A 25,893-nucleotide genomic window follows, 5' to 3' on the forward strand; every position below is an offset into this window, starting at 1 on the left:
GAAGCTGCCCTCCAAGCATCAGGAGAGTCAGATTGGATTCCACCAGACTTGGAATTGGCTTGGGAGGTCCTCTCTCCCCAGGCTCTAGCTCCTGCTCATCAGAGCACCTGCCTCGACTGCGGACACATTAGAGAGCGGGCCACCTTCTCCCTGGCAGCCCTGCCATCCTGCCTCCCAAAGGCCTTCCAGTCAGGGATGAGTCAAATTACAAAGGGCTCACCGAGTCTCATTGTTCTGATCTTTGAAAGGAAGAATAACAGAATTCCCTAGGGCTTTTATGAGGATCGAAGCTAATGTACACATGGTGCCAAACAGAGAGCCTGATGCAAGGCAGCGGCCTTCCATCAATAATAGCCGTCATCATCATCATCGTCGTCATCCCCAGAGTTATCTTGCTGTCCTAGGCTCTGTTGTCATGCAGCATCTGTTTCTTCTCTAATGACAACTCTGGGAAATAGTTAACACTATTGACATAACCACTTCTCAGCTGAGCAAGCTGAGGCTGGGATGTTGTCAAACGACTCTGCCGTAGTCACACTGCTAATACTCATTAACAGGGGATGTGCACGCCCAGGTCTGTCCCACGACAGTCCTACTTTGGCAAGTGAAAGAGAAAATTAGAGAGTATCGAGACAGTGACTCCATGGAGATGCTTCCCTTCATGGAGTTAAGGCCTCCTTGCACGTGCCAGGGAGTGCTCACCTAATTTTTGGGCTTTGAACTTCTGTGACCTGATTTAATCTTAACTCTGCCATCTGTACAATGGCAGGTAATTAATAACATCTATAAAATGGGGATAATTACTAACAGTATGAGCCAATGGATAAAAACTGCTATCATAGTACCTGGCATGCATAAGAACTTGATCCACAGTCAATACTATTAATAGGCTGAGAAATACTCAGGTTCTGTTCTTAGCCTTCCTTTTCTTTTTCTTTTGCAGCAGGGTAAAATTGGCCTCAAAAAATGATGTTAGAGACTACCAAGGAAACCTATAAGCACTGGGGAATTGAGCAGAAACCCCCAAAGTTCTAGGATAACCAGAAATAACAACGGCCAGCGGTGTGGTTTTGGTTAAGAACCAAGGACAGTTCCTGACTCTCTCCCTGCCCCCTGCAGTGGGGGCAGTGTATGCCTATAGTGTCTGAGAAAGGAGTCTTCCCGGTGGTCAGGGCTTCCCTGTTCGGTCATTGTCACCAATGCCCCCATTCCTCCCCCCCAGCTCATGCCGTTTCACCCCATCGGAAGCGCCTCTACTTCCTCTTATCAGTGAAGTACTTCCGAAACAAGGAATAGAACATCCACCTTTGTGCCTGCCACTCCAATGTAACTCATGTTGGCCTTTTGCCACAATTGCGTCCGGTATTTTGTTTTCATTTTTAAAGCGAAACTTGGCAGAGACTGTCAAGATTCCCTCCGTGGCCCTCCCCCTCACACGCGTCTCCTTCCTGCCGAGAGGCGACCACTCTTCTGTGGCTGGAACGCAGGTTTCTGTATCTTCTTCCTCTTACCACCGGCAGCTCCCTTGCACTCACGCGAGGCCTCCTCCTTTCTGAGGGCAAAGGCAAAGCCCTAGACCCCCAGCTCATGCTGACCTTCCTTGCAGAGCACTGTTGCACCGAATCTTGGAGAGCCTTCTAGCATTTCTCATTTCTCATCGCAGTCATGTGTCAGTCAGGTGCTGCACATCCTCTCCTTCAAGGCCGCAGTCTCCTATTTTCTTCTGTTGCAGAAATGACCTCCACATGGTCCCTGCCCCCAAGAGCTCACAGAACACGTCCTGTGGTTTTAATATTATCGGGCAGTGAGAAAGAAAACCTGTTGGGAGACAGTTCCATCTTCAGAAGTCTGCCACAGCTTTCACAAGAATTAGAGCCCACGTAATCCCTTGGGGCCTTGAGCTCAGAAGACCAGAGGCTGTGTGAGAATAGGAAGCAAGGTAAACATTTCTACAATGTCAGGCCCTTCTAATACATCATCTCATTTAATGTGCCATAAACCAGTGAAATGAGGGTTGCCACCTTCCGTGGAAAGGTGGAAAGGTAAGGCTTGGAGAGCCACCAAACCTGGTGGGAGGGCAAGTTCATATTTGAATTAGGGCTTTCTAATGTCAATGTCTGTCTTTATCTGGCTGTCTCTTTAGGCCGTGAACCACGTGAAATGGGGACCGAACCTAATTCAAACTCTGATTCCCAGGCCTGGCACTGTTCCTTAGCAGATATTTGAGTTTTGAACATTTATGCTGTGATCTCTGGGGCAGAAAGGAAACAAAGACACGTGTGCCCTCCACTCAGGAGCATGTAGCCTGTAGATTAGGTGTCAGGCTTTGGTGATGGGTGCAGGACAGCGTTGTGCAAATGCCTGTCACACAAGGTGCAGTCCTCACTCTGAATGGCAGATGGGCTTATGTTCGCTTTGCTGGTATTTTGCCTTTAAATACATTGAACAAAAGCTCCCAGGGACACAACTTCCCCAGGATCCCCTGCATAGCACAGCCAGGCTGGCTTTCTTCTCCCAACATCTGGCATTCTTGGCTCCAGTCCTGGCTTCTCTACCTGCCCTGTGCTCTGTCGGCCTTTAGATGTTGGCCTCGAACTTGCCACATGGGTTTTCTGCTCTCTTGTCTTCCTTGGGTGCCTTTTGCTATCTTAATAAAAAAACTTGCTCCAGCCTGTGACTCTATCAGCTCAACCAAATCTCACTCCCTGGTTCTCTTCATTCTTTCCTTTCACTGCCTGCAAACTCAGGAGGATGTGACTTCAGATGTATGCCACTGCTTAATGCCCCTTCTGGAACTTACGTCTTCTCCAAAACATCTCTGGGTGGCATGGACCACGTTGGCAGATGGGTGGAGCCTATGACCCCCTCCTTAAATGTATAAAATAAAAATACATGAAATTTCAAAGGAAACTAGTTATGCTGAACACAGTTATCAGTCACTATATATGTACATATGCATATACACTGTCCTGGTTATATATAGTACATACGAGGTTTGTCCAGAAAAAGTCCAGCCATTGTTAACCTAATGAGAATGGTTTGTGCCACATGGATGTAGCCTGGCAGCCAAGGAGAGTGGACTGGAATGTGCATGTGTGAGCAATGATGACTTCACTGTACTAGTCAGTAGGGGTGGTAGGTGCTCATTGAGTGAGTGTGTGTACTGTGTGGCTGTCCCATTCAAAATGACTGAGCAAGGAGAGCAACAAATCTGCATCACATGTCATGTAGGGGTTTTTTTGTGTGTGTGTGAAACATCATATCACCCAGGCAACTCAGCCCCCCGATAGCCCAGATTTGGTGCCCTTCAACTTCTGGCTTTTCCCAAAACTAAAATCACCTTTGGAAGGGAAGAGATTTCAGACCAGAGATGAGATTCAGGAAAATATGATGGGGCAGCTGATGGCGATTCCAGCAAACGATTTTGCAGAGCATCTTGAAGAGGGAAGAGACACCGGGAGACCTGTGTGAGGCCCCAAGATACCGACTTTGAAGGGGACTGAGGCATCATTGTCCTATGTACAATGTGTCTTGTATCTTCTTCAATAAATGTCTTTACTTTTCATAACACATGGCTGAATACTTTCTGGACAGACCTTGTATATAACTGTTCATATATATAATATGCATATATGTACTGCATGTAGTTAATGTAACATGTTAGTTACCTATTCCTGAGTAAGGAGCTTAGCATATTAAAGTACCAGACATCTATTATCTCACTGTTTCTGTGGTCAGGAGCCTGGCTGTGGCTTGGCTGGGTCCTCTGGCTCAGACTCACTCAGGAGGCTGCACACAGATGTTAGCCAGGGCTGTAGTCACCTTAAGATGTAGGGGGATGGATTTTCTTCCAAGCTCCTCACAAGATCATTAGTAGGGCTTGGTTTCTCATGCAATGTTGAACTGGGGCCCTGGTGCCCCAGTGATCGTTGGCCAGCAGCTGCCCTCAGTTTCTCTCTGCAGGGCATCTGGCTTCATCAGGGCACGTGAGTGAGAGGGAGGTGAGCAAGGTGCATCAGCATCTTTTATAACAGCTTCAGTGCACACTCAGAGGAGAAGATTACACAGGGCATGAAAACCCGGGGGTGGGGACCACTAAGGACCATCTGAGAGGCCTGACTACCCAAGTACTATTATATATATATATATATATATATATATATATATATATATATACTTCTTTATGAAGGCACTAAATAAGATCTAGGAGGTTCAATAGCTCTTGGGACTTTGAAGTAGACTTGAAGTGCCTGCAACAGCGGACATGTGATGTAAGATTATGTGTGATTTCCATGGATGATAGAAATCACAGATACTGCTGATATGCTGGGGTTTGTTGCCCATGTATGAGATAGGTGACTGTGGCTTAAAGTTAGTGGGGTGACTGTCGGGAAGGTTCTGGTTCTCAGCCTTGGATATTTGCAAAATCAACTTTTTAAATGAATATATGCTAAGGTGGCCAGGATTTCAAATTAGAGTCATATTAACCAGATTCTTAAAAGGCTAAGGTATAATGCCCATTTTACTCACTCAGCCACTAATGGATTTAACTGTTTATGCAGTCTTCATTCTTTCAGCAACATTGTTAAGAACACGCTTATTGACCATTATTATTTGATAGGCAGAGAGATACATGCTTGGGCCTGGGGTTTCCAAGTAGGGGCTGATGACATCGTCCATGGCCTCCAGCATTTCATGGTTGTTCACCCTAATCCTTGACTTCCCTTTCACCCATGGCACATGCATGAGCATGATGTTTACTCTAGAGAGAACCGTTCCCCTTCCCACTATTCCTTCACTAGCCTGTGTTCTACACAGACACTTCTATAATCTCAGAAGACTTGAGGAGGAAGCTTCTACCTTGGCCTGCCCTTCCCCATGAAAGAACGGCTTTTCTGATTGGTGAGGCTGGGACCAGGGCTGCAGCCTGGCACTGCCAGGCCATTCACTGCTTCTCTTCTGTCTCTTCAGAGTCACATGTGGTCTTAGTTCCTGCCTTTGCCATGCGATCAGCCTGCTAGGGTAGGCCTTGTCCTGAGTCAGGGCGATGCAGGGATAGAAGGGGTGAGGGAGAGATGGAAGGAGGGAAAGAAAGAGGAAGGCTCGGAGTTTATGGCCGCAACTGGGTGAGTAATCCCATCAGAAGAGGAAGGAACCGGAAGCCTACTTCAGACTCAGTTCTAAACCATGTTGTCTAATCTGTATTTACCATCGTAAGGCAAACAGTTCATTTCTACATAACTCCCAGTTCCCTGGCTCTGTTGGAGCGGAGAGGGGTCTCATTCTCACCAAACACTTTGCATCCTCCCATGGCCACATCCAGGGTGACACACGACTCACCACGCTCCGGCCACAACTCCCACTTTTCTCCTCCCTGTGTGAAAATGTCATTATGAAGGCCTTAATTCCTTTTAATGGTTCTTCATTCAACAAATGCAGGGTGGGGTAAAAGGAGGCTACTGTTGTCCATATGGAAAATAATACAATAACTAATAAACAATAACACAAGAATGAACTCTGCTTTGCATACTCACCGTGGTAAACCTACTTTTGCCCCATTCTGTACTTATTAAGCACCTGCTGTATGCCAAGCCATGGACAAGACGGGTGGAGGCAAGGATGAGAGGAGTTCCCGCTGTCATAGAGCTGACATCCTGGGGGACAGAGACCTGGCACCGATGAGGAAACCGAGATATGGACAAGATCCTGGCAGGCGCTTTACAAGAAATAGTCATCGGGCTAGAGGGAGGGCAATGAGGGACACTAGTGTTTCACAAGGTGGCCGGGGGATGCCTCTCTGAGGAAAAGGTGTAGGACTGATTCCTGAGTGACAAGAAGGAGCTGGGCCGATGAGCGCGGCCCGAGAACACTTCGGGTGGGGAAAATCACATGGGCTCGGAGGCCTGGCATGACTGAGGGAAGTTTGCATATGTTTCACTGAATTTTGTTCGAAGAGAAATTCAGGGATGTTACAGGGTTTCGTGTCCAAGTGGTATGAGTGAATACGTAACTACTAAGGTGATTTGTCTTCCTGTGGGTATATCATAATTATTTTGCCTACCGTATTTTGGGAAAAGTAATCATGTCAGAGAACTCAGAATCATTCGACCAGCCACAGAGTCTGTCTTTCTAAAGTGGGGCTGGATGCCTCCCAGCCTGGTCTTTCTTTTACTCCAGACTTCACAGGTACCTTGTCTGTGTTGATCCACTTTATCTTCAGATGGATACCCTAACTCTTGAAACAATAAGTTCCTGTGGCTGTTAACTCATGCAACCTCATCCAAAGAGATCTCTGAATTTTTTTTTTTAAGCTCTGGCATTTCCTTTTGTCCTTGGCGAGATCCTTGACCCTTAAGGATCTCTGAAATTTTAAGGAATTTCCAACATTATGTAGGGTTTTTTATTAAACTTCTTTCTTTGGCTGTTTGTGGGTTTCTGGCCAGTGAGCCAGCTGTGCCAGGATTCCCTCCTCTCCCCTCTCCCAGCTGCTCCACGGAACCCCACTGCATCCAGCTGGCGGATCCACCCGCCTCTCCCTCCTCCGGGCCCCCTCTGGCCGCCGATGCCAATTGAAGAACTCAGAAAGAGGACCTAACCAGGGGGCTTTCCGGGGGGCATCAGTGAATCACTTGCAGAATCACTGCTCAGACAGGCCGAGACAGGGAGACAGGTCGTTCTCGCCATCCGATGAGTCATAACTGAGCCAGTGGTCACCCGGACAGATAATGTGTCAGTCACTGTCCTCTGCCTGGTCCTAGGCATGGAAATACTTTCCAGTTCCCTCCATCCGGGTCCATCAGAGGCACTGGGCCCTACTCTATGAAAAAAAATTTAACTGAGGCGAGTAGTACAGCCCTGCTTTCTAGAAGGTTGAGCTGAAGTCTACACATTATAACACGGCCTCTCAATGTATTTTTGCCATCCTGGCCAGCAACGACCCAGGCCGTGCCTTGCTGAGCCAGGTCCATCCTCTCCCCAGATAAATATACACAATCTAGTTTTCATCTTAACGGGTTCTCATCGTTAAGGTGTCACTTCACGTGTCAGGGAACAGTGCAGAGAGAATGAGGGCATTTCTGACAAGGCAAAGAATAACATAGGGTCTGGCAGAAGTAAGGCCAGCCTGAGTGTGGTTGGAAGGGTGATAATAGGGGTGTGATAATTTATAGCTTTAATTTGGACATTTCGCCTAAAATGTCACATGGTATTGACATGCTTGAGTGTGATATTGTTATGCTACAGAATTACGTGCCTCTGATTTTGTAATAAAAAGGGGCATCATTGGTGCGAGGCCCTGTGTCATGACAGCTTCTCACACAGCATTCATTGCTCCTTCTGTCATGCAGGCGGTGAGACTGAGGCTGGGGGAGTTTCAACCATCCCCTCCCCCCGCCCCACTGCCACGTTCTCACAGTCAGGAAAGGGTGAAGGTCAGAACAAGGGGATCATGTCATTTATCATCCAAACGCAGGCACTTCTGAGGGTGAAAAGAGGGACTTTGAGGAATGACACCAGCCCACGCACGCAAAGGTGGGATGTCCCAGCAAGCCAGAGAATGTGGACGCTCCGGTTTTGAACCAGTCTTTTTGGCCTCAAAGCCCAGCTTTTCTGTGCCCACCCTATTGATTCCCAGGAAGGTAAGGAGAGAAATTTGAATTCAGCTTTTCCCTCCTGTTGTAACGGTTTTACTTGCTGACTCATTCCCTTCCTCCCACCGCAGGGTGTTGGAATCAAGTCTTCACTCTGTGCTTTTAAGAAGTCCCGTGGGTGATTCTGGTGGGCTACCAGGTATGGGAACTCGTGTACTTGAGACTGTGATCTTTGAGATCACAAAGTCCCTTTCATCCACCCTGTGTCTTTGTAGCTGCCACAGAGGCATGCAGTAAGTGCATACTAAATGTTCAGCGAGTACATGAATCATTGAATGAGTGAAAGTGTGTGCCGAGGCAAGCAGGCGTGGGCATCACTGTGTGTCTAGGGAATAGAAATTAGTCTTAGAATGAGACAGAGCTCAGCGGTGGGCGCACGGGCCAGCCTTCCGTCCCATCCTGAGCACGGAGGCCCCCAGGTTCTGAACGGGAAGGTGACACAGTCCGGTGGCATTTTGGACAGAACACTCCCGTGGTTGTGTTCTTGGTGAAGCCGCAAGAAACTGGACACCGATGGTATTTCAAACGTGTTTTCAAAAGGGCTACTGAGTGCCCAGCATAATATAACCTTTTACATATTTGAGACATCTCCAAGTTGGGGTTAGCAACACCCTTGGTCAGCGTCAGCCTCCGGACACACCGTCTGCACAGTCACTGGTCACCTCGGTGGGGCACCTAAGAGCTGCTCTGCAGGGGGGATGATTCCTCCCTGGATGCTCACTGACTTCTCTCCCAGTGTCAGTGTTTCTCCCTTGGGGGGGTGGGGGGTGGAGCAGGCGGCAGTCGAGGGAGATAGCCACCAGATTCAGGGAAATGAGGAGCAGTTTCTCTGGCCAGAGCAGGTCTCTGGGAGTTTCCCTCGCATCATTTTCGATCCATGACCCCCATGCCATTGGAAGTCAGGGACACGGCCTTGCAGCTCTCCGGCTGGGGACAGGGGACACGAGGGGGTTTCAGACATGGTTATTTGCTTTTTCCCCTGAGTTGGGCTGTGGTTATTCTTGCTCCACCAGGGCACCCAGGGGACCTTGCTGTTTGCAACCCTGTGTCCTGGGGCTTCCCACAAAATTTTGCCCTGTCTGGCCTGCAGGCCACAAGGCAGCATGAGATGAAAGACGCCGTTCACACTTATGGCGACTGGATTGCTCTCTCTATAAACCTGGCGATGTGGAGACCGATTCATGAGACCAATGATGAGTGGCGGGTCCCTGGCATTGACCCCTTAATTGGCTCCCCTCCAGGGACAGGCTTCTTCTGAGAGGGTCTGGAAGCGGCCTGGGGTGTGGGTGTCCAGGCCCAGTGCTCAAGGGTGCCCAAATATGTGCTTGTCTCTCTCTGGCCAAAGCCTGCTTCCTGCTGCCACCCTCACCCCTGCCTCCCAGATCCTGTGCTCTCTCCCAGCACCATTCACCACCCCGGAGCCTTCACCTACCACCCCAGTGCTCATCCCAACTGTTACCGCATTCTGACTCACGCACAGTATCTACCTTTCTACATTCATCCCACAGCATTTTTGCACCGTTTGCCAGGCCTTTGCCTCAGCGTTTCATGAGAATACTACAATGTACTATGAGCACTTCCCAAGCTTCTGCTATATCTCTTGGGCCAGAATGACTCACCCACTCCCACCTCCAACTACAAGGAGGTCTGGGAGCTCTGAGATTTGTCTTCCCAGCTCCCTTTGGGAGGCAGCAGTGGGGAAGGAGGTTGGGAGAGGGTCAGCCAATCAACAGTGTTTATGTCACAGCTACCATTGTCACCCCCATTTGGCAGATTAGGAAACTGAGCCACACAAAAGAGAGGTAGCTTGCTCAAGGTCACCCAGCTTGGTAGTGACAGAGACATGGGTAACATCCCGGGCTGACAGCTCCTGAGTCAGTGCTTGTAATGGCCAGGACACTCTCAAAGGGAGAGGCAGGGAGAGGCAGACTCAGGGTATAATGAGAGGTATGTATGTATGATGGTTAAAATAGTGGTCCGTTGTCTCAGAGAGAGAGTGCAGTCAAGGACAATCTCTGATTCTGCCTGAAATAGGACATGCTGGAGCATAACTTGATGAAGTAATCAATAATAATATCAAATTTTTAAGGGACTTCCACATGCAACTCTCTCTATATATTGGTTCTGATTATGATAATGAGTTTGTGTTTTTATCTTATTTGAAAAAAGTGAAACATTTGGGGCTTTTCAAGGTTGTATGATTTATCCAAAGTCACAACAAAGAAAAGTAAAGGTGATAGCTGGACATGAACTGGGGCTGCGTGGCTTTCAAGTCCAATCGGTGACTTCCCATTTCTTCACACTGCCTCCTTACGAGGGAAAACGGGGGCAGGAGGCACTGGCCCGCTTCTGTGCATCTCCTGTTGTGGAATCCTTGTCCTTTCTCAACTGGACAAGGCTTGGATTGGAAACATAGGCTTCACAAGCCAAGGCACACACAGGCAGATGTGGAGAAGCAACCCAGCCAGGAGAAAGTCGCATGTGTCCTGGTAGTGTGAGTCCGCCTGAAGCATGTGTCCCCACGGACTCCTGGCCAAGCCAGCCGGGGCCTGGCAGCCTGCAGATGACTGCAAAGGAGCTGCAGCCCGGGCGGTCTGGGGGCAGACGGGGCAGGACGGCCAGCTGACAGAGCTTACACCTGCTTTTTCCAGGCTCCATGCTGAGTCCCATTAAACAGAAGGGGTGAAATAAGAAAAGGTATTTGTTATAGGAACCAGGATGGCTGCCACTTATTCATTCATTCAGAAAATACTGATTAAGCTCCTGCTATGCAAGGTTGTAGCAAAAACATGCCTTTTAGAAGTGGACCTGCATCAGAACCAAATCTACTGGAGCCATGATCTTGGACTTGACAGCCCCCAGAACTATTTTTTTTTTAATTTCTATTGTTTTTAAGCCACCAGTTCATAGTATTTCTGTTATCCCAACCCAAACAGTTCCTGAGAATGCACACCAGGCTAATTAAATCAGAATCCCTAAGGCTGGATTTGAGAAATGATTTCCTAAGAGCTCTCCAGGTGAGTCTAAGGTGCAGCCAGAGCTCAGAATCACTGTTCTGATTCAGTGGTTCTCAAAGTGTGGTACTGGGACCAGCAGCCCGGGCATCTGCCTGGGAGCTGGTGACAGATGCAATTCTTGAACCCCACTAAGATCTGCACAACCCGAATTCTGGGGCTGGGACCTACTATGTTTCAGTAGGTTCTCCGGGAGATTCTGATGCAGGCTAAAGTTTGAGAAACCCTGTTCTAGGGCACAGATCAGCATTTTTTTTGGTAAGGCGAGATGGCTAATATTTCAGGCTTTGTGGATCACATGGTCTTTGTTGTCACTTCTCAACTCTGCAGTTGTAGCATGAAACCAGCCACAGATAATACAGAGATGGGTGGGTATCTCTTAAGTTCCAAAGAGATTTATTTATAAAAACAGGCAACAGGCCTAAGCTTTCATTTGCTAAGCTCTGTTTTTAGGGTCAGCTGTTACCCTGTAACAAATCATCCCAATACTTAATGACTTCAGATCAAAACCACTTTTTCTTGCTCAAACATCTGAGCATAGGTTGATGTAGTGTAGGCTTATCTGAGGTGAAAGGGGTGGAAAAATATACTTCACTTCTAGGGAGAAGAGCTAAAAACTCAATAGCTAAGGGCATGGAGAAGGGCGAAAAGAGGGACAAAAAATTGGGACCAATAATTCAACATGTAACAGGGATTCAGTGAAATAACACATGCAAAGTACCAGGGGTATCTGGATATATGGTCAGTGCCTTATAAATGCTAGCTGTCTTTACTATTATTATTATCAATCAGTATTCTTTATTCTTTATGAATCAGGACTGGAAACTGGACGCAGGGGCTTATTATTATGTGGGAAGGCTGTCACAGGCATCCCCAGTGATGGGTGTCGCTTGCCATTATCGCTGTGGCCGCTGGTGTAGACAGTCACCAGCACCTGGAGCCTGCTGGTTGACAGAACAGTTTATTCTCAGTGCTGGGAGGCTGTCTGTTCCCTGTGGGAGCTGGGACTGGCTTGCCACTTCATCATCAGATGCTGCTGATCAAAACCAGGTGGATCACCCCTGAGAGCCCTCGTTCAGTAGGGACTGAGAACGCAGGCCCTTATCTGAAAGAAGGAATGAGTTGATTGATTGGAGCTCAGATAATGAGACCTTCTCAATGAATGAAAGCATGTTTTGGGGGCACATCTTAGTGGAAAGAGACAAAAGAAGAGGAAACACATTTATCTCAAAGATGTATTTCAACAAGTAATGATTAACTTGCCAATGTGTGTCCTGGGCTCAGCACAACTTTCATTTAAACCCCTTCCCCTGTGGTTCCCACAGGTTCTCTGCAGACCTTTTGCATCGGAAGCACACACACATTTCTGAGGCCTCTCGGGGATTCTGATCTGGGAGGGTGAGGCGGGGACCCTCTGGTTTTAGAAGCTTTCTGGTGCTTGTGGTGAGCAGTCCAAGGAAGGTGGCATTGGCCTCCCAATATGTACATTCACATCTGTCTATGCTCCTCCATGGAAACTGGGGTCCCCACTCATAGCTGATCAGAGCCACACAGCCGGCTCACGTCATGTTCTTCCTTGTGTCCCGGACTAGGTGCCTTGGAGGCATGCGATGTCGAGTCCGGTATTTTCAGAGCCTTCACTTTACAGGACAGGAGACAGAGGCCCAGGAAGGCTGAGGGACTCACCCAGGCGTGTGCCACAGATGCAACCCCCACTGTGTTCCCCTTGCCCCTCGGGATCCAGCCCCTTCAAGCTTCTTCTTGCTGCCGGGGGGGGGGGGGGGGGAGGGAGTCCCATGCATAAGCCACCTCTGACATGTTAGGCCTTGCGCTAGGTGATTTAAACATGTTATTTCATTTTCTTCTTCTTTTTAAAAGATTTTATTTATTTATTTTTAGAGAGGGAAGGGAGGAGATAGATAGAGAGAGAGAAACATCAATGTGTGGTTGCTGGGTGTCATGGCCTGCAACCCAGGCAAGTACCCTGACTGGGAATCTAACCTGCAACACTTTGGTTCGCAGCCCTCGCTCAATCCACTGAGCTACGCCAGCCAGGGCTCATTTTCTTCTTTAATAAACAAAACCTGTTAAAGTAGCATTATTAGCTTCACTTTGTAGAGGGGAAAAACATGCTGAAAATGTCACAGCTAATGAGGGAGAAAGTAGAAGTCAAATGGAGGTTTGTTTGGTGGATGCAGTGATGGAAAGGGAGGGTGAGGAGGGCTCCTGGGGTCAGGATGAGGCTCTGGTTCTTAATCTGGACACAGTCACTCGGGAAAGGGGTTTCAGGGCATGCACATAGGATTTGTACACTCTTCTATGCCATTACTCTGCATTGACAAGGTAGGAAAGCCAAGCTGGGCACGCCTGGGTTGCAGACTCCTGCCCCTCTGTTCTACGCTGCTACCTCCTGAAATGAGATCCTGGCTCCTACTCCGTGAACTCTGATGGGGGGAGGCAGGCATTTTTTCTTTCTTGACCAATATCCTTTTCTTCCTCATTTCATCATCTCTGGAGGCGTCTCCGCAGATGCTTGAATGTGACTTTACCTAGGATTACTGTCACCGCGTAAATGTGCCCTTCCAGAGCCCATTTTATGCAGAAATGAGGAGATTTCATTATTGTTGACGTCTACATACCTGTGTCCCTAATTCCAGGATTTCATTTTTTTATAAACACAGCTTTATCCATGTATAATAGACATATAATAAGCTGCATACATTTAAAGTGTACAGTTTGATAAATTCCGACATATGTATTCATCCATACCAACTTTCCCACCATCAAGATCCTGAACATATCAGTCACTCAAGTTTCTCCGCAGCCCCTCCCTGTGAGCCTCACCCCCACCCATCCCCAAGGCAATCAGTGCTCTGCTTTCTGTTGCTGCACGTTAATTGTCACCGCCCAGGATCTTAAATGAATAGAATCAATCATAATGTACTCTTTGTGTGTGTGTGTCCTCTTTCAACCAGCTTAATTATTTTGAGATTCATCCATGTTGAAGCCTATGTCCATCAATGATTCCTTTTTATTGCTGTGTGGTATTCTGTGGCATGGATATATCGTGGTTTGTATGTACATTTGCCTGTTGATGAACATGTTGGCTACCAGTTTAGGGTTATGGCAGACAAAGCTGCAATGAACATTCTTGTAGAAATCTTTGTTGGACATGTGCTTTTCTTTTTAGATGTATGTATACATTTTTAAGAAGCTGTCAAACTGTTTTCCAATGTGGTTGCATGATTTTATATTTCCGCCAGCAGTGTAGGAGAGTTCCTAGTTCACCACATCCTTGCCAACACTTGCTATAGTCAGTCTTTTCATTTAGGCCATTAGAATGGGTGTGTGGTGCAGACTTCTGGAGCTGTGTCAATGTGGAGCTGTAGCCACATTGTGCACCTGGACTCTTAGCTTCATTTCCTCAGTTCAGTGTGTCTGCTGGGCACCGTCTGAGTGCTTACTCTTGGTGCTGAGTCCTGAAAACTCTCTCAAGGCAGTAAACAAAGGCAGTCATAGGGCTCATCCAGGCTAGAACCCAGGTCTGTGTCTCCTTGGCTGACATCCAGTGAGGAATTGGCCTAAGGCCACATCATCATTTTATTGAGCTCAGCCTGTTACCAGTTCCAAAGCACTTTCCCATTCTCCTTTTGAATCTTCTAGAGTCTCAAGGTTTGGTTATTAGCATCTCCATTTTACATGCAAAGACATAGAGGGCTGGTGATAGAAGGTGCAGGATGAGTAGTAGTTAGGCAGTCATGCCATATGGAAATCAGAGCTTAGGCAAAAAGACATCGACTAATATGTAAGTCTGACCCCCTCCTGAAGTCTAAAGAGGTGAGGTGCCTTGCTCTGAGATCTAAAGAGGCGAGGTGCCTTGCTCGAGGTTGGCACAGACAGAGGCGGAGTGTTGACTGGAACCCAGGTCTCTTGTCTCCTAGTACAGGACTTTTCATTGGTCTCACTTATGATTCAAAACATGTCCAGGATGCTGCCTCCTTCTGGGAACCTTCCTCACCCCTCCATAGCCCAGAAGAGTTGAGCATTTCTGTAACACAAAAGCATCCTCCAAGCTCTGATTGTTATTACACTTTATTGCCATGTACTTCCCCTTCCTATTAGGCAGTAGGGACAAGGACAGTCTTCTGTCACTGCATCCCCATGTCTCCCAGTGCCGAGGAATTATAGATGCTTAATGGATGTTGTCTGAATGAATGATTCAAGGGACCCACAAGTGAACAGACTGTATCAGACAGATCTTGTGGGAGGAGAGGGACTCAGGTTTGGCTTTGAATTGCACGTCAGAATCAGAAAGGCAGAGAAGACAGAAACAGTGTCCTCAGTAGAGACCACTTTAGGAGCAGAGACCCGAGGCACACGGAGGTCCATGTATCAGTGACCTGGAAGAAAGCTACGCTGTGGTGGTTTGCCTCTTAGGGGGCAGTCTGAAATAAGGCTGGTGCTGGAAGCAGGGAACTGAGACATGGACCCTTTGGGTCCCAGTTTGTCAGATAGCATTGGATTGTTCCTCTGGCATCTGAGCTGCTTTGACCTGGAAGTCAACATGCTGATTCATGCCTTAGTCACTACCAGTCTGGATTCCCCTTCACAGTACTATTCTATAAACCCCTACCCCCACCCGCTGACAGGCCCTTCAGCTGTCACTAGATGCTTATTAAGGGGAATGAGTCAGGGTGGTGGCTTAAGACAGTTTCCACCCTGCTCCATGCCCCTTCCTCTCCTCTCCCTGCCATGCTATTTCAAGCACACAAACTCACCAGGCCTCACCAGGGAGTGAGGGGGTTGGTAAGGATATGGGTTCTGAGCTCCCAGCCCTCCTAGTGTATTTGAGGACTGCAGTTCAGTTGCAATGTGACCTTGAGCAGATTGCTTATCCACTCTGAGCTTGTTTCCTCAGTATCGTGGAGGGTGGTATGAGGATTGAATGGGGTTAAGCATAAAGGGTTTTGCACAGAATATGGAGTGCAGTGGGTCTCCAGGAAGTGCTGGAGATGCCTGTGGTCTGAGGTTCCTGTGTGCTGATTCTCTCCACTTCAGGATGGAGATGGCAGGGCCGTTCTCACGTGGGTCTTCAGCAGAATCCCGGGAAACCATTCCCTCCTGGTTGGCTGTTGCGGATCATCCTTGCAAAATTCCTTTCTGTGGTTCCCTGGGGTGCCTAGCTCAATGGCTCCCAAAACAGGAAACTTTCCTGGCTTCCTGGTCAGCTACTCGTGCCCAGGGCTGACGGGGCCACGTGAGCTGGTCTCAGCTTTGTGGGTTTCACTGAGCTGTCCCAACATGGAGTCTCGGGTCTTCATGTCAACTCTCAGGCGACACGGACAGGCACTGGGGCAAGAACTCTTTGCCTGCTTGCCCTTCCTCAGGATTGGGGGTGCTGTCTGTGGAGTCTGCTTTTGCTTCCTGCCATCTAGCTGGGCTTTCAGACTGTGTAGAAGGACTCACCCCTCCAGCAGCCCCCACTCCTGTGTGTGCAGGCCTCCTCTTCCTTCCTCACCCGACACGGTGCCATGGGGCCTTGTCTTTTTCTGCCTCTTGTGCAGCCAGCCCACCCCCAGCCTGGGACTCGCTGAGATTACCTTCTCTTTTTATTCCTATTCACTTCCCACAACCTTCAAAACTACCCCGTTTCGTGCCCTATCCACTCAGGCATCTTCTGCTATCCTTGACTTCCCTGTTGTTGCAAGTTAAGGGCACACGTTCATTAGTTATCTTTCTCTGGAGGCAGAAAGAGCTGCTCTCACTCCCCAAGGAGTAATTCCAAGAGAAGGAGCCAAGTAACTGAAGGTAGAGTCATAAAACTGGCATTCCCGGCTCCACTGCTCCACTGGTTTTGTAATCTTGGGCAGATCACTTAACCTCGCTGGCCACAAGCTTTCATATTTGACAGGGTGGGGGCTAATGCTAATTGCCCTGTTTCCCTCCTCCCTCCGACTCCCCGTTTACTGTGAGAATCAAATGAGATAATGTCTGTGCAAGTGCCGTGTAAAACAGAAGCTGTTATTACGCAGAGGCGACCTATTATTATTCAGAACTGGTTTTCCTGATGATTCTTCCAGCCCCCCTTCCCTTTCCCTCGCCTGCCTGCGCTGACTTAAGGCTCGGCCTGTGTGGAGCTGTACCTTCGGGCCAGAGATTAGGAAAATCTGCTCTACTCATCAAGACGGTCTTCCGTGTTGCTACAATGTCAGCAGGTGGACCCGAAGAGGAAGGATAAAGGAGTCCGACACCTAATATTTCTTGGGTTCGCTTTAGCTCCTCACAAAGTCTTCCCAGTCCAGTCACTCCCTGTGACCTATCATCACTCTCTTGTTGAGACTGCCAGCATCTCCCGGAAGCTTCTGCCTCTGGGCTTGCTCCTCTTGACCTTATTACTTCTTGCCTTAAGTCCTGAAGCATGGGTCCTCATTGCCCTCAAGGGAAAACCTAAGCATGCTTGTAGGAGTTCCAGCTGAGCTTTCCAGCCTTATCATGACCTCTCAACCTCTCTCCCAGGCCCTTACTCACGGGGCACTTGGGTTTTGGACACCACCTTCTCTTCCTGTAGGGTCCAGTTGAGATACCACCCATTTGTGAAGGTTACCCTTGCTCCCCTTTGCAGAATGGGATGCCTGGCATTAGGCCTCCGTAACACCTTGCTTTTCCCTGTAGCAGGGGAATCCGTCACCAGTTATCATCATATTTTAGGATCTCGGACCTCCAGGAAGCTGGAAGCTCCATTAGGCCAGGTACTGCCCCTATCATGCTCATTCAGGAGAGCCATGGCACCTATTTTGGGGCCCAGCAATAGATGAATGAATGGAGTGTGGGATTCAGTGTTCCAGACCTCATCTTTGGGAAGTGGGGTGCCCAAAGGTCTTCATGGATCTACACAGGTGGGCTCCTTTTAGAGAAGAATGGATACATTGCTGAGTAAAAACCTTCAAGCTTGAATATTTTCCTTCTGAGCCTTTCTTTCAGCAGATGCCAGCTAGCTAATGCTGCCCAACATTTATTGAGTTAAATCTGCGCTGGGCTCTGTGCTGAGCATTTTACATGAGTCAACCCCTTTAATCATCACCATCATGCTCAGAAGTGAGTGTTGTTATTACCTGCTGCAATAGATGAGAGACCTAGGGTTCTGAGAGGTTGAATCACTGGCCTGAGGTCAATCAGCCAACACGTGAAGGAATATTCTTGAGCCCAGGTCTGTTTTCCTCCCAAAGCCAGGCTTCTACTCACTGTATGTGACTACAAGGGTTTGGTATCAGAAACATCTAGATTTGAATTCCCAGGACTTACCAGCTATGTTAACTGAGGGAAGTTAGATTTTATCTCCTTGCAATCCATTTTTAAGATTTTATTTATTTATTTTTAGAGAGGGAAGGGAGGGAGAAAGAGAGAGAGAGAGAAACATCAATGTGCGGTTGCTGGGGGCTGTGGCCTGTGGCCTGCAACCCAGGCATGTGCCCTGACTGGGAATCGAACATTTGATGCTTTGGTTCGCAGCCCGTGCTCAATCCACTGAGCTACGCCAGCCAGGGCTGCAATCCATTCTTAATGTTTTTGTTCTCTGAATTCAACAACGTGGTCTTTGCCACGTACCTAGTATTTAGAAGGTGCCCAACTCCAACTGCAAGTCAGTAAGTCAGAGATAGGGTTTAGATTTTAAAAACTGAGATAATCCTAAAATCAGGATAAATTGCTTTCTTCTCTAATATCCCTGAAGAGTGGGGGAGGTCAGTATATAACTGTGCTTTTGACAGGATGGAGAACTTACCCTTTCTCGAGGCAGATTAATTAATATATCCTTTGACAACTGCGTCTGTGGGAAAGTGCTTTGCGTGTGTAGCAGAAGCCTGCTGTTCTGTGGATCTGCTTGCTGAAGACTGCTGGGAGAAAGTCCAGTCCTTGTGCCCCTGGAGGGACCTTTCCAGCCACTGAAGGCAGTTCACCTGTCCCCACTGTTTCCCGGCGGGGAGGCGGGGTGGGGGTGGATCTCACTTTCTAGTTAGGATGATCCCTGCCAGCCCCTCCCTACTCTTCTCAGGGAATGGGGCTGCAAGTCTCATTATCTACCCAATCACTAACCTAGAACCAGTCCCAGTGCTCTGCACCTCCTAACAAGTAGAACAAAGACTAAGCAGCAAGGATGCTTACAATAGCATTGGTTATACTTGCGAAAAACGCAAGGTGACTGCTTAAATAGTCAATGATAGGAGATTGATTGATTGATAGAAAACAGCATGCCCACAGTCCATATGAACAAATACTCAGTAGTTGCTACCAAGAATGACTAAAGGAATAAGGGTTTATTGACTCAGAACACTGGTTATGGTATTTGGCAAATAGAAAGGTAGGCTGTAAAATAGAATACCAATATATGACATCCAAGTATATGGGAGAAAATCTGAAAGTATTTAAAAGGCAAAAGTGTTTATCTCTAGGTCATGAGGTGATGGGGGATTTTCTTCTTGTTCTAAATTTTCTATTGGGGGAGGAAGTATAGTTTAGTGGTTATGAAAATGGACTTCAGACTCAGCCAGACCTAATGTTAGGCTATTTTCTGCCACGTGAGAGCTTTGTCACCTAAGTTTCATAATTTGTAAAATAAGTAGACTAACAGTACCCCCTTTTAGTGTTGTTGAGAAAATGAGGAGACTGGCTGAGGTTTTGGAGCACTTGCTCTATGTCAGGTACCCGGTTAAGCAATTGATTTGCATGGTCCCAATCGTGATCTCATGCTACAGAGAAGGAAACTGAGATTCAGAGATACAAAGGTGCTGGCCCTGGACCTCCTTAAAGGATAGATCACTTTCCCCATTCTGGGCTCTTCGGACCTTTCGGCGCTGCTAAGCCACAGTCTGTTCTCCTGTCATCCACATCTCTCTGCTGACTCATTCTGGACCCGCTTTGACTAAAACCCCCAAACATTTTCATACTGGTCATGTCCTAGCTATCCCCTAGTTGTGCGTTATCTTTATCTTTGGGGGGTGGGGGGTTAGGGGAGGCTTGAGCAAACTTATTATGGAGCAGACAGGTGGATGAGAAACCTGAGCATTCAAATCACCCTTGACTATGAGGAAGTCCAAGAATACGCCCTAATAATTTGGTAGTGAGAAGCTGCTAATCACACCTACTTCACCTCACAAGCCCCAGGGGTAGTAAAATACATGAGCTTTGCATTTTCCTTTTCAACTCAAAGAGTAACTTCTCCCGATGTGAGAATAGGGAAGTGGAGCGGCTAGGACGGGTCTAGTGAGAACGTCATCGGCCTGGACCCCTGATAGAGGCTGAAGGGCATGGTCATGGGAATGGAATGCAAACCACAGCTTCAGGAGCAGGAGCTTGGATGCCCGATGGATTTGAGTTCAAGTTCTTCCTTTGTCACTCACCCACTGTGTGACCCCGAGAAACGAACTAAATTCTCTGAACCTCATTTTCTCATCCTCCAAATGCAGCTAGCAGTTTTTATTTGGTGGAAGGTCAAAATGAGGTCATGGGAGTGAAAGGCTCCACCCAGCACGGGGGGCCTTCCCTTCCCTCCAGAGTGAGTGACCCAGGCAATGTGGATGGACAAGAGAAGTTAGAGTGGGGAGATCACATGGCCCAGACCCCCAGTGCTGCCAGGGAGAAAGGGAGCTTGGGAGGTCCAAGTGGCCCGAACCCACGTTCCTCTTCATTTTAACAAAGTTATTATTATTATTTACATTTTATAATCAATGTGTTTGTGGTGAAAAAATCAAACTATGCTGAAGCCTATAGAGGAAATAGTCAAGATTCCTTTTAATAATTAGCTTCCGATCCGCTTCCACATCTCCAGAGACAACCACCATGAAGCTTCCCTAGGCATCTTTCTAGGCATCTTACGAGGGATTTGAAACATGCAGAGTCAGAGAGACTTCCCCACCAAGGTCATGTGTGTTCTATGACTTGAATGCTCACATATCGTTCAAGAGAAGACGAACATGCTGGCTGAACGGGAGAAGAATGGGTCCCGCTGTCTCGGTGGTTTCGGCACGGCTCTGCTGCCCCAGGGCGGAGGGGAGCGAATGTAGGCGCCTCCCAAAGTGGAAGTGGTCGGGACACCTCCGGACAGCCGAGCCGCGGCACGTGGTTAAAGCTTCTGCACGTGACCCTGAGCTTCTGTTCCGGGCGATGTTACCCTAGAGCAGATCTGTCTCCCGGAGTCTTGGTCGCTTGGGCTGGAATGATCCTTCCTCTTCCAGGGGGAAATAGGACAGGCCCAGGCGGAAGGATGGGTCTGGATGACAAACTGTATGAGTCAAAGGTACTTGTGAAAATGACCAACATTATGTTAAAACATATGCTGTCTCCAAAGGAGGAAGGTAGTTGCTTCTGCTTTCTTTATTTTCTAGAGTGGGTGGAAGATGATGGTGGATAACGGTTACTATTTAAGGGGTGATATTGGCGTTCATGCTCCTTTTGGCTCCTTAGTTTCATAGAATGTTATCTGGGCAGGGGGAGGTCCATTCAAATGCTTTGGGATTGTTGAGGCACAACAAAAACTACACAGGTTTTCATTTTATAGATTCTCCCCCACCCACCCTGCCTAAGACATTTACTGTGAAATGTGATTCTAACTAAGGCAGGGAACAGAGCCTTGTACTTAGTAGTCACCTAATTGCTATAGATTGATTTACTCCAATTGTTTGTATTCTCACCGACCATTTACTTATTCGTTTGTTCACTAATCAGAATGGATTCGGGGGACACTGTTTGCCAGGCACAGTGCTGTGTGCCATGCATGGTGTGGGCACGAAAGAGCATGTGACCGCTTGTCCTTTGAGCTGCACCAGGGACAGGCTTTTAGCAGAGTAAATATTTGAGAAGGGTTTCAAGCTAGGAAGAAGGGTTGTCCAGGTAAATTTGGGGGAAGGGCCTTTCATGGAAGGGAAGCGGGGGGGGGGGGGGGGGGGAACAGAGGAAACCCAGGAGAAGGGGCCAGGTGGTGGGGGTGAGCGAAATTGTGAGGTTCCTCTGAGCCACTGATTTACTCAACAGCTCACAGCTGGTTGACAAAGATTCGTTCAACAGCTATATGCTTTGCACCGTGCCAAGTGTCAGTAACACCATGCTGACTGTTTTCTTTTGGCTATTTTCCTAAAGGCCCAGGAAATGGCGTTAAAGTTTAACTCAGCAGTGATCATCTAGATCTTCAAACTATGACAAAGCATCTTTCTGTGTAAGGGGCAGCTCCTGTGAGGGTGGCATGAGAGTTTATGTTCTCGAAAATGCGAGGGAGAATGGGACACAGCCTTTTGCTACATTCTCCAAATAGAAATCTAGATATCAGTGTGGCTTACAGCTTTATCTGTTGATACAATGCCAACGTGACCAAACCCTGGCTTGTGATAGATCACTTACGAATGCCATTAAGAGATCATAACCATGGCTTTGAATGCCATCTCTTGACTCAGCCCTCTGTCACACGCAGGAGAAATGACTTGCATGAGGTTACACAGGCTTCAGCAGACTGTGAACAGAGACAACGTGGCCGGTGTCCAGGATGCTGCACCCCGATCCCTCCCTAAATGAAATGTCTGTGCCCCACAATCAGTTCAGAATCAAAACAATAATGGGCTCTGCCCTGAAGTCTGTGTTATTGCAATCCCATCTCCTAGCCCCTCCCACCTCCACCCCCTCCTCCCAGGTCCGGGGTTAAAAGGGCAATCAGCTCAATCCGAAACACCCTGCCTTTTGATCTCACCCTGCCTAGGGTCTGTTGCCCACCACTCAGCCTTCCAAAAAGACACACAGTATCATTCTAAAATAGTCTTTGCACAGCCTTTCACTTGCTCCTCTCAGCGTCTTTTTGGTAAACAAAACTGGAAACCCGGATGGGCCATTAGGAATGAAGGGCAACAGTGGTTTCGCATTGTTTCAGCTAATTGCTGTCCGGAGTGAAAGATTGCACCATCTGTGACAGCTGGCCTGAGGAGTCATCACTCTGTCTCAGCAGTAAGTTTCTCCGTCCGTGGGGTAGGGACTTCCACGGCTGCTTTGACTAGCGTGTCCTACAGACAGGTCAGCCTGAAAAGGTATTGTAGATACCTCACTGCTGTTGTGAAAGTTAAATAAGACAAAGACATCATGTTCTTAACATCTGCCTGCTCGATTTAGGTGAGGCCTTTAATTTTCTAGAACCTGTGTATCCTGACCCTCGTACATTCTCCAAATAGACCCTGTGCCTGACTCCATTACGGTCTGCTGTTGATGGCATTGCTTTCAACACCTTATCTCTGTAGTGGTTTTGGAGGTGGAGAAAAGAGTGATGTGATGTGTGTATGGTTACCCAAAAAGTTCTGCCAGCTGTTAGTTCTTTGCTGTCTGGGGCACTGAGCTCTGGGACATGCTGTAAGGTCTAAAAGGCCTTTTTGGGTATGCTGAGTTATGTTCTTATTTATACTAGTGTGTCAAGGACTGCGACCTTGACTACTTAAGCCAAAGTGGGAAGGGTCCCTAGGCAGGGGGCAGAACAGGCAATTAGATGTCCATATAGATCACTCTTAGAGTTTTTTGGAAATAAGGGATCATAGCAGGGTTGTTTTTTGTTTTGGGGGGTTTTTTTCTGCCTCAAACTGCCAGGTACAAACCCAGAGAAGGGGGAAGTTAATTCACATTCTTTCTTTCTTCTAAGAACAACAACACACACAAAAATCCACCGGTCTGTTCCCAGGGGTTCATTTTCCATCTCTGCCCTGCTCATCAGAGAGTACTGTGAATCTGTACAAAGACTTTGAGGAGGGACTGCTGTCCAGAGTCCACTTTTGTGTCCTTGCCTTCCTTCATGTGACATGTGCCACCTCCTTGCTGACCCGGCCCCACAGGGCTTTGCTGCTTCTGCTCTTGGGACGGGTGTGTTTGTAGTGGTGCAGCAGGCTGGGCCACATAGGGAAGCTGCAGGGGGTGTCTCAGTTCACATCTCTCACATTCCAGGTGGATGTTTTTGACATTGAGCAATGGAATGAGTCTGCCAGGCTGAGGTTCTGTTCGATTGGAATGCAACCGAAAAGGAAAGTCCCGGAGTGATTCAAACACTCACCTCCCCACAACGCCTGCTGGTTTTCAAAATTCCTTTTTAACTCCTCAATGATAAACACAGCCCGGCACTTTTATCAACTCCATGGCACTTGCTGGTGCCGATGAGTGCATCTTCCCAAGAGGCAGGGATGCAAGTCAGAATATTTTGTTGAGTCATGTGTACTCAGCAGCTCTTTCCCAAACACTGCACCAGAGCCCCAATTGGCAGCACCCAGGACGCTGCTGGATGACACCAAATGTTCAGGAAAACTCCGTTTGTTTCTCCAGAAATTGTGGTCTCACTCTCTCCATCAGTCTGCTTGTCATATCCTGTTCTTAGGAAAGCCGAACCCCTGGATGGGGCCGAGGCACAACTGGTTTTGCAGATAAGTCTGAAAATAATGGCTGTTGCTTTTTCCCACCCACTCCGGCTCTTAGCAACAGGACAGCCGATGGCCTCCACTAGGGAAAAAAAAAGCACAGAACCTGTGGGGGAGCCCGTCTGAATTCTTGCCTGAAGTCTGATTTATTTAAACCTTCCTGCGTTCTTGGGTGTGGAAACCCAGGAATCATGACATGAGAGAATTCCCCTGCCCTTCTGGTGACCCCGGCAAATGAGCAGGCAGAGAAAAATCTCAGAATGAGAAAGAATTTTCCCCTGCAGAATCTGCCTTATCTGGCCCAGGCATTTCCTTTGATTTGGGGAGTAACCATTGGAAAAGTGGGATGCAGTTATCCAGGGAGGTGGGCTGGGGTGGGGTTCTGGAAAGCGCGCTGGGCTGGGGTGGGGGTTCTGATGCTCCCTCTTTTCATGGGGACTGTCGCTCCCTCCCTGTGGGACCTTAGGCAGGAAACCCCTGGTGCTCTCACGTTCACCTAGTGTTGACTTTCTAAACTGCAACGTAAGGAGATCGAACTGGGTGTTCTCTGAGGTACCTTTCAGCACTGAGTCCGTGGTGGTAGTGGTGGTGGTGATGGGGGGTGTGTGTGCATTTACAAAACTTTATTTTGTATCATATATCCATGTGATTTTCTCTCCCTCCCTCCCCACCCCCTCTTTTTCTCTTTCTCACTTTAGAGTTATTCATAGTAAAGAGAGAATTTGAGGCAAAATCTGAAGCCCACGTTCTCAACCCTTAAGGACATACATGTAGATGCACCATGAAGTTGCTATGTTATGTTCTATCCATTGATCTTTATCTGCATCTACTAATCCGTGGGAGGACTGCGAGTTGCAGAGGACTTCAGCTTTCACAGTCAGAGAGAGAGGGGTTCGCATGCTTGCTCCGCTTCCTCACAGTTTCATGGCCTCAGGATTCCTAGCTGTAAAATGGGAATAACAAAGCCTGTTTGGTCAGGTGAAGTGATGTCTGAAACACCTGGCACAGTGTAAAAACCCCTGCTGCATAGCAAGTACTCAGGAAAAGGGAAGTGAGTTTGTGATATTGATTCATTATACAGATGTCTTGATGGCAGAGACTTGCCTTAATTATTTATCATGAAGCCCCACACATTTTGTGGCACCCAGAAGACAGTTGTGTGTGCTGAGCCACACAGATGCAACACACACACACACACACACACACACATCGAGGAATGATAAGTTTCATGACTTCTGCTGCTGGAACTTCTTTGTCAGGCTTTCCATTTTCTATGACTAACCCATAGCTGAGATAACCGATGTGATTTGGCTGTGGTTGGCTGCTTCTTACACAACCTGAATGTTCTTCAATTATTTTCAAAATATGAACAGTTGCTTTCAAAGTACTTTGATTTTTTTTTTTACAGGGTGTTATCAGGATCTCTCTCTGTATGTTTACCTTTCCTTTTTATTGAGCATTTGCTATGCAGCAGGCACTGTGCCGGGTGTTTTACATCTGTTATTTCAACTATCCTCACAGCATCTCTCTCTGATAGGTTTTGTTATTCCCATCACACAGTTGATGATCTTGAAGCTTAGAAAGTATGAGTCATCTAAGACACTGTAAAGGCCACAACTGTTAAGCAGCAGAATAAGAATTTGAACTCAGATCCCCCTGAGTATTAAAATAAGGGCAGGGGCAGAGAGAGCAATCCATCTCATGTCTTATTACTGAGCCTGCTACTTTGGGGCGAAAAGCCCTCTACTTCCTTATTATTTTTAGAGAAGCCTGATGCTGTGCTCCTGGCTACGTTAAGTCCATTGT

At 47.8% G+C, this 25,893-nt stretch overlaps 1 long non-coding RNA gene across 1 annotated transcript; it reads left to right on the plus strand.

The window, feature by feature from the left end:
• Positions 1-260: 260 nt before the first annotated feature.
• On the plus strand, positions 261-11,654 carry LOC118501798. Its single transcript, XR_004904454.1, has 3 exons — positions 261-757; positions 2,845-2,848; positions 11,644-11,654. It is a non-coding gene; the product is annotated as an uncharacterized LOC118501798 (long non-coding RNA).
• Positions 11,655-25,893: the final 14,239 nt, after the last annotated feature.

The sequence above is a fragment of the Phyllostomus discolor genome, chromosome 7, assembly GCF_004126475.2.
Source record: "Phyllostomus discolor isolate MPI-MPIP mPhyDis1 chromosome 7, mPhyDis1.pri.v3, whole genome shotgun sequence".
Lineage (NCBI taxonomy): Eukaryota > Metazoa > Chordata > Mammalia > Chiroptera > Phyllostomidae > Phyllostomus > Phyllostomus discolor.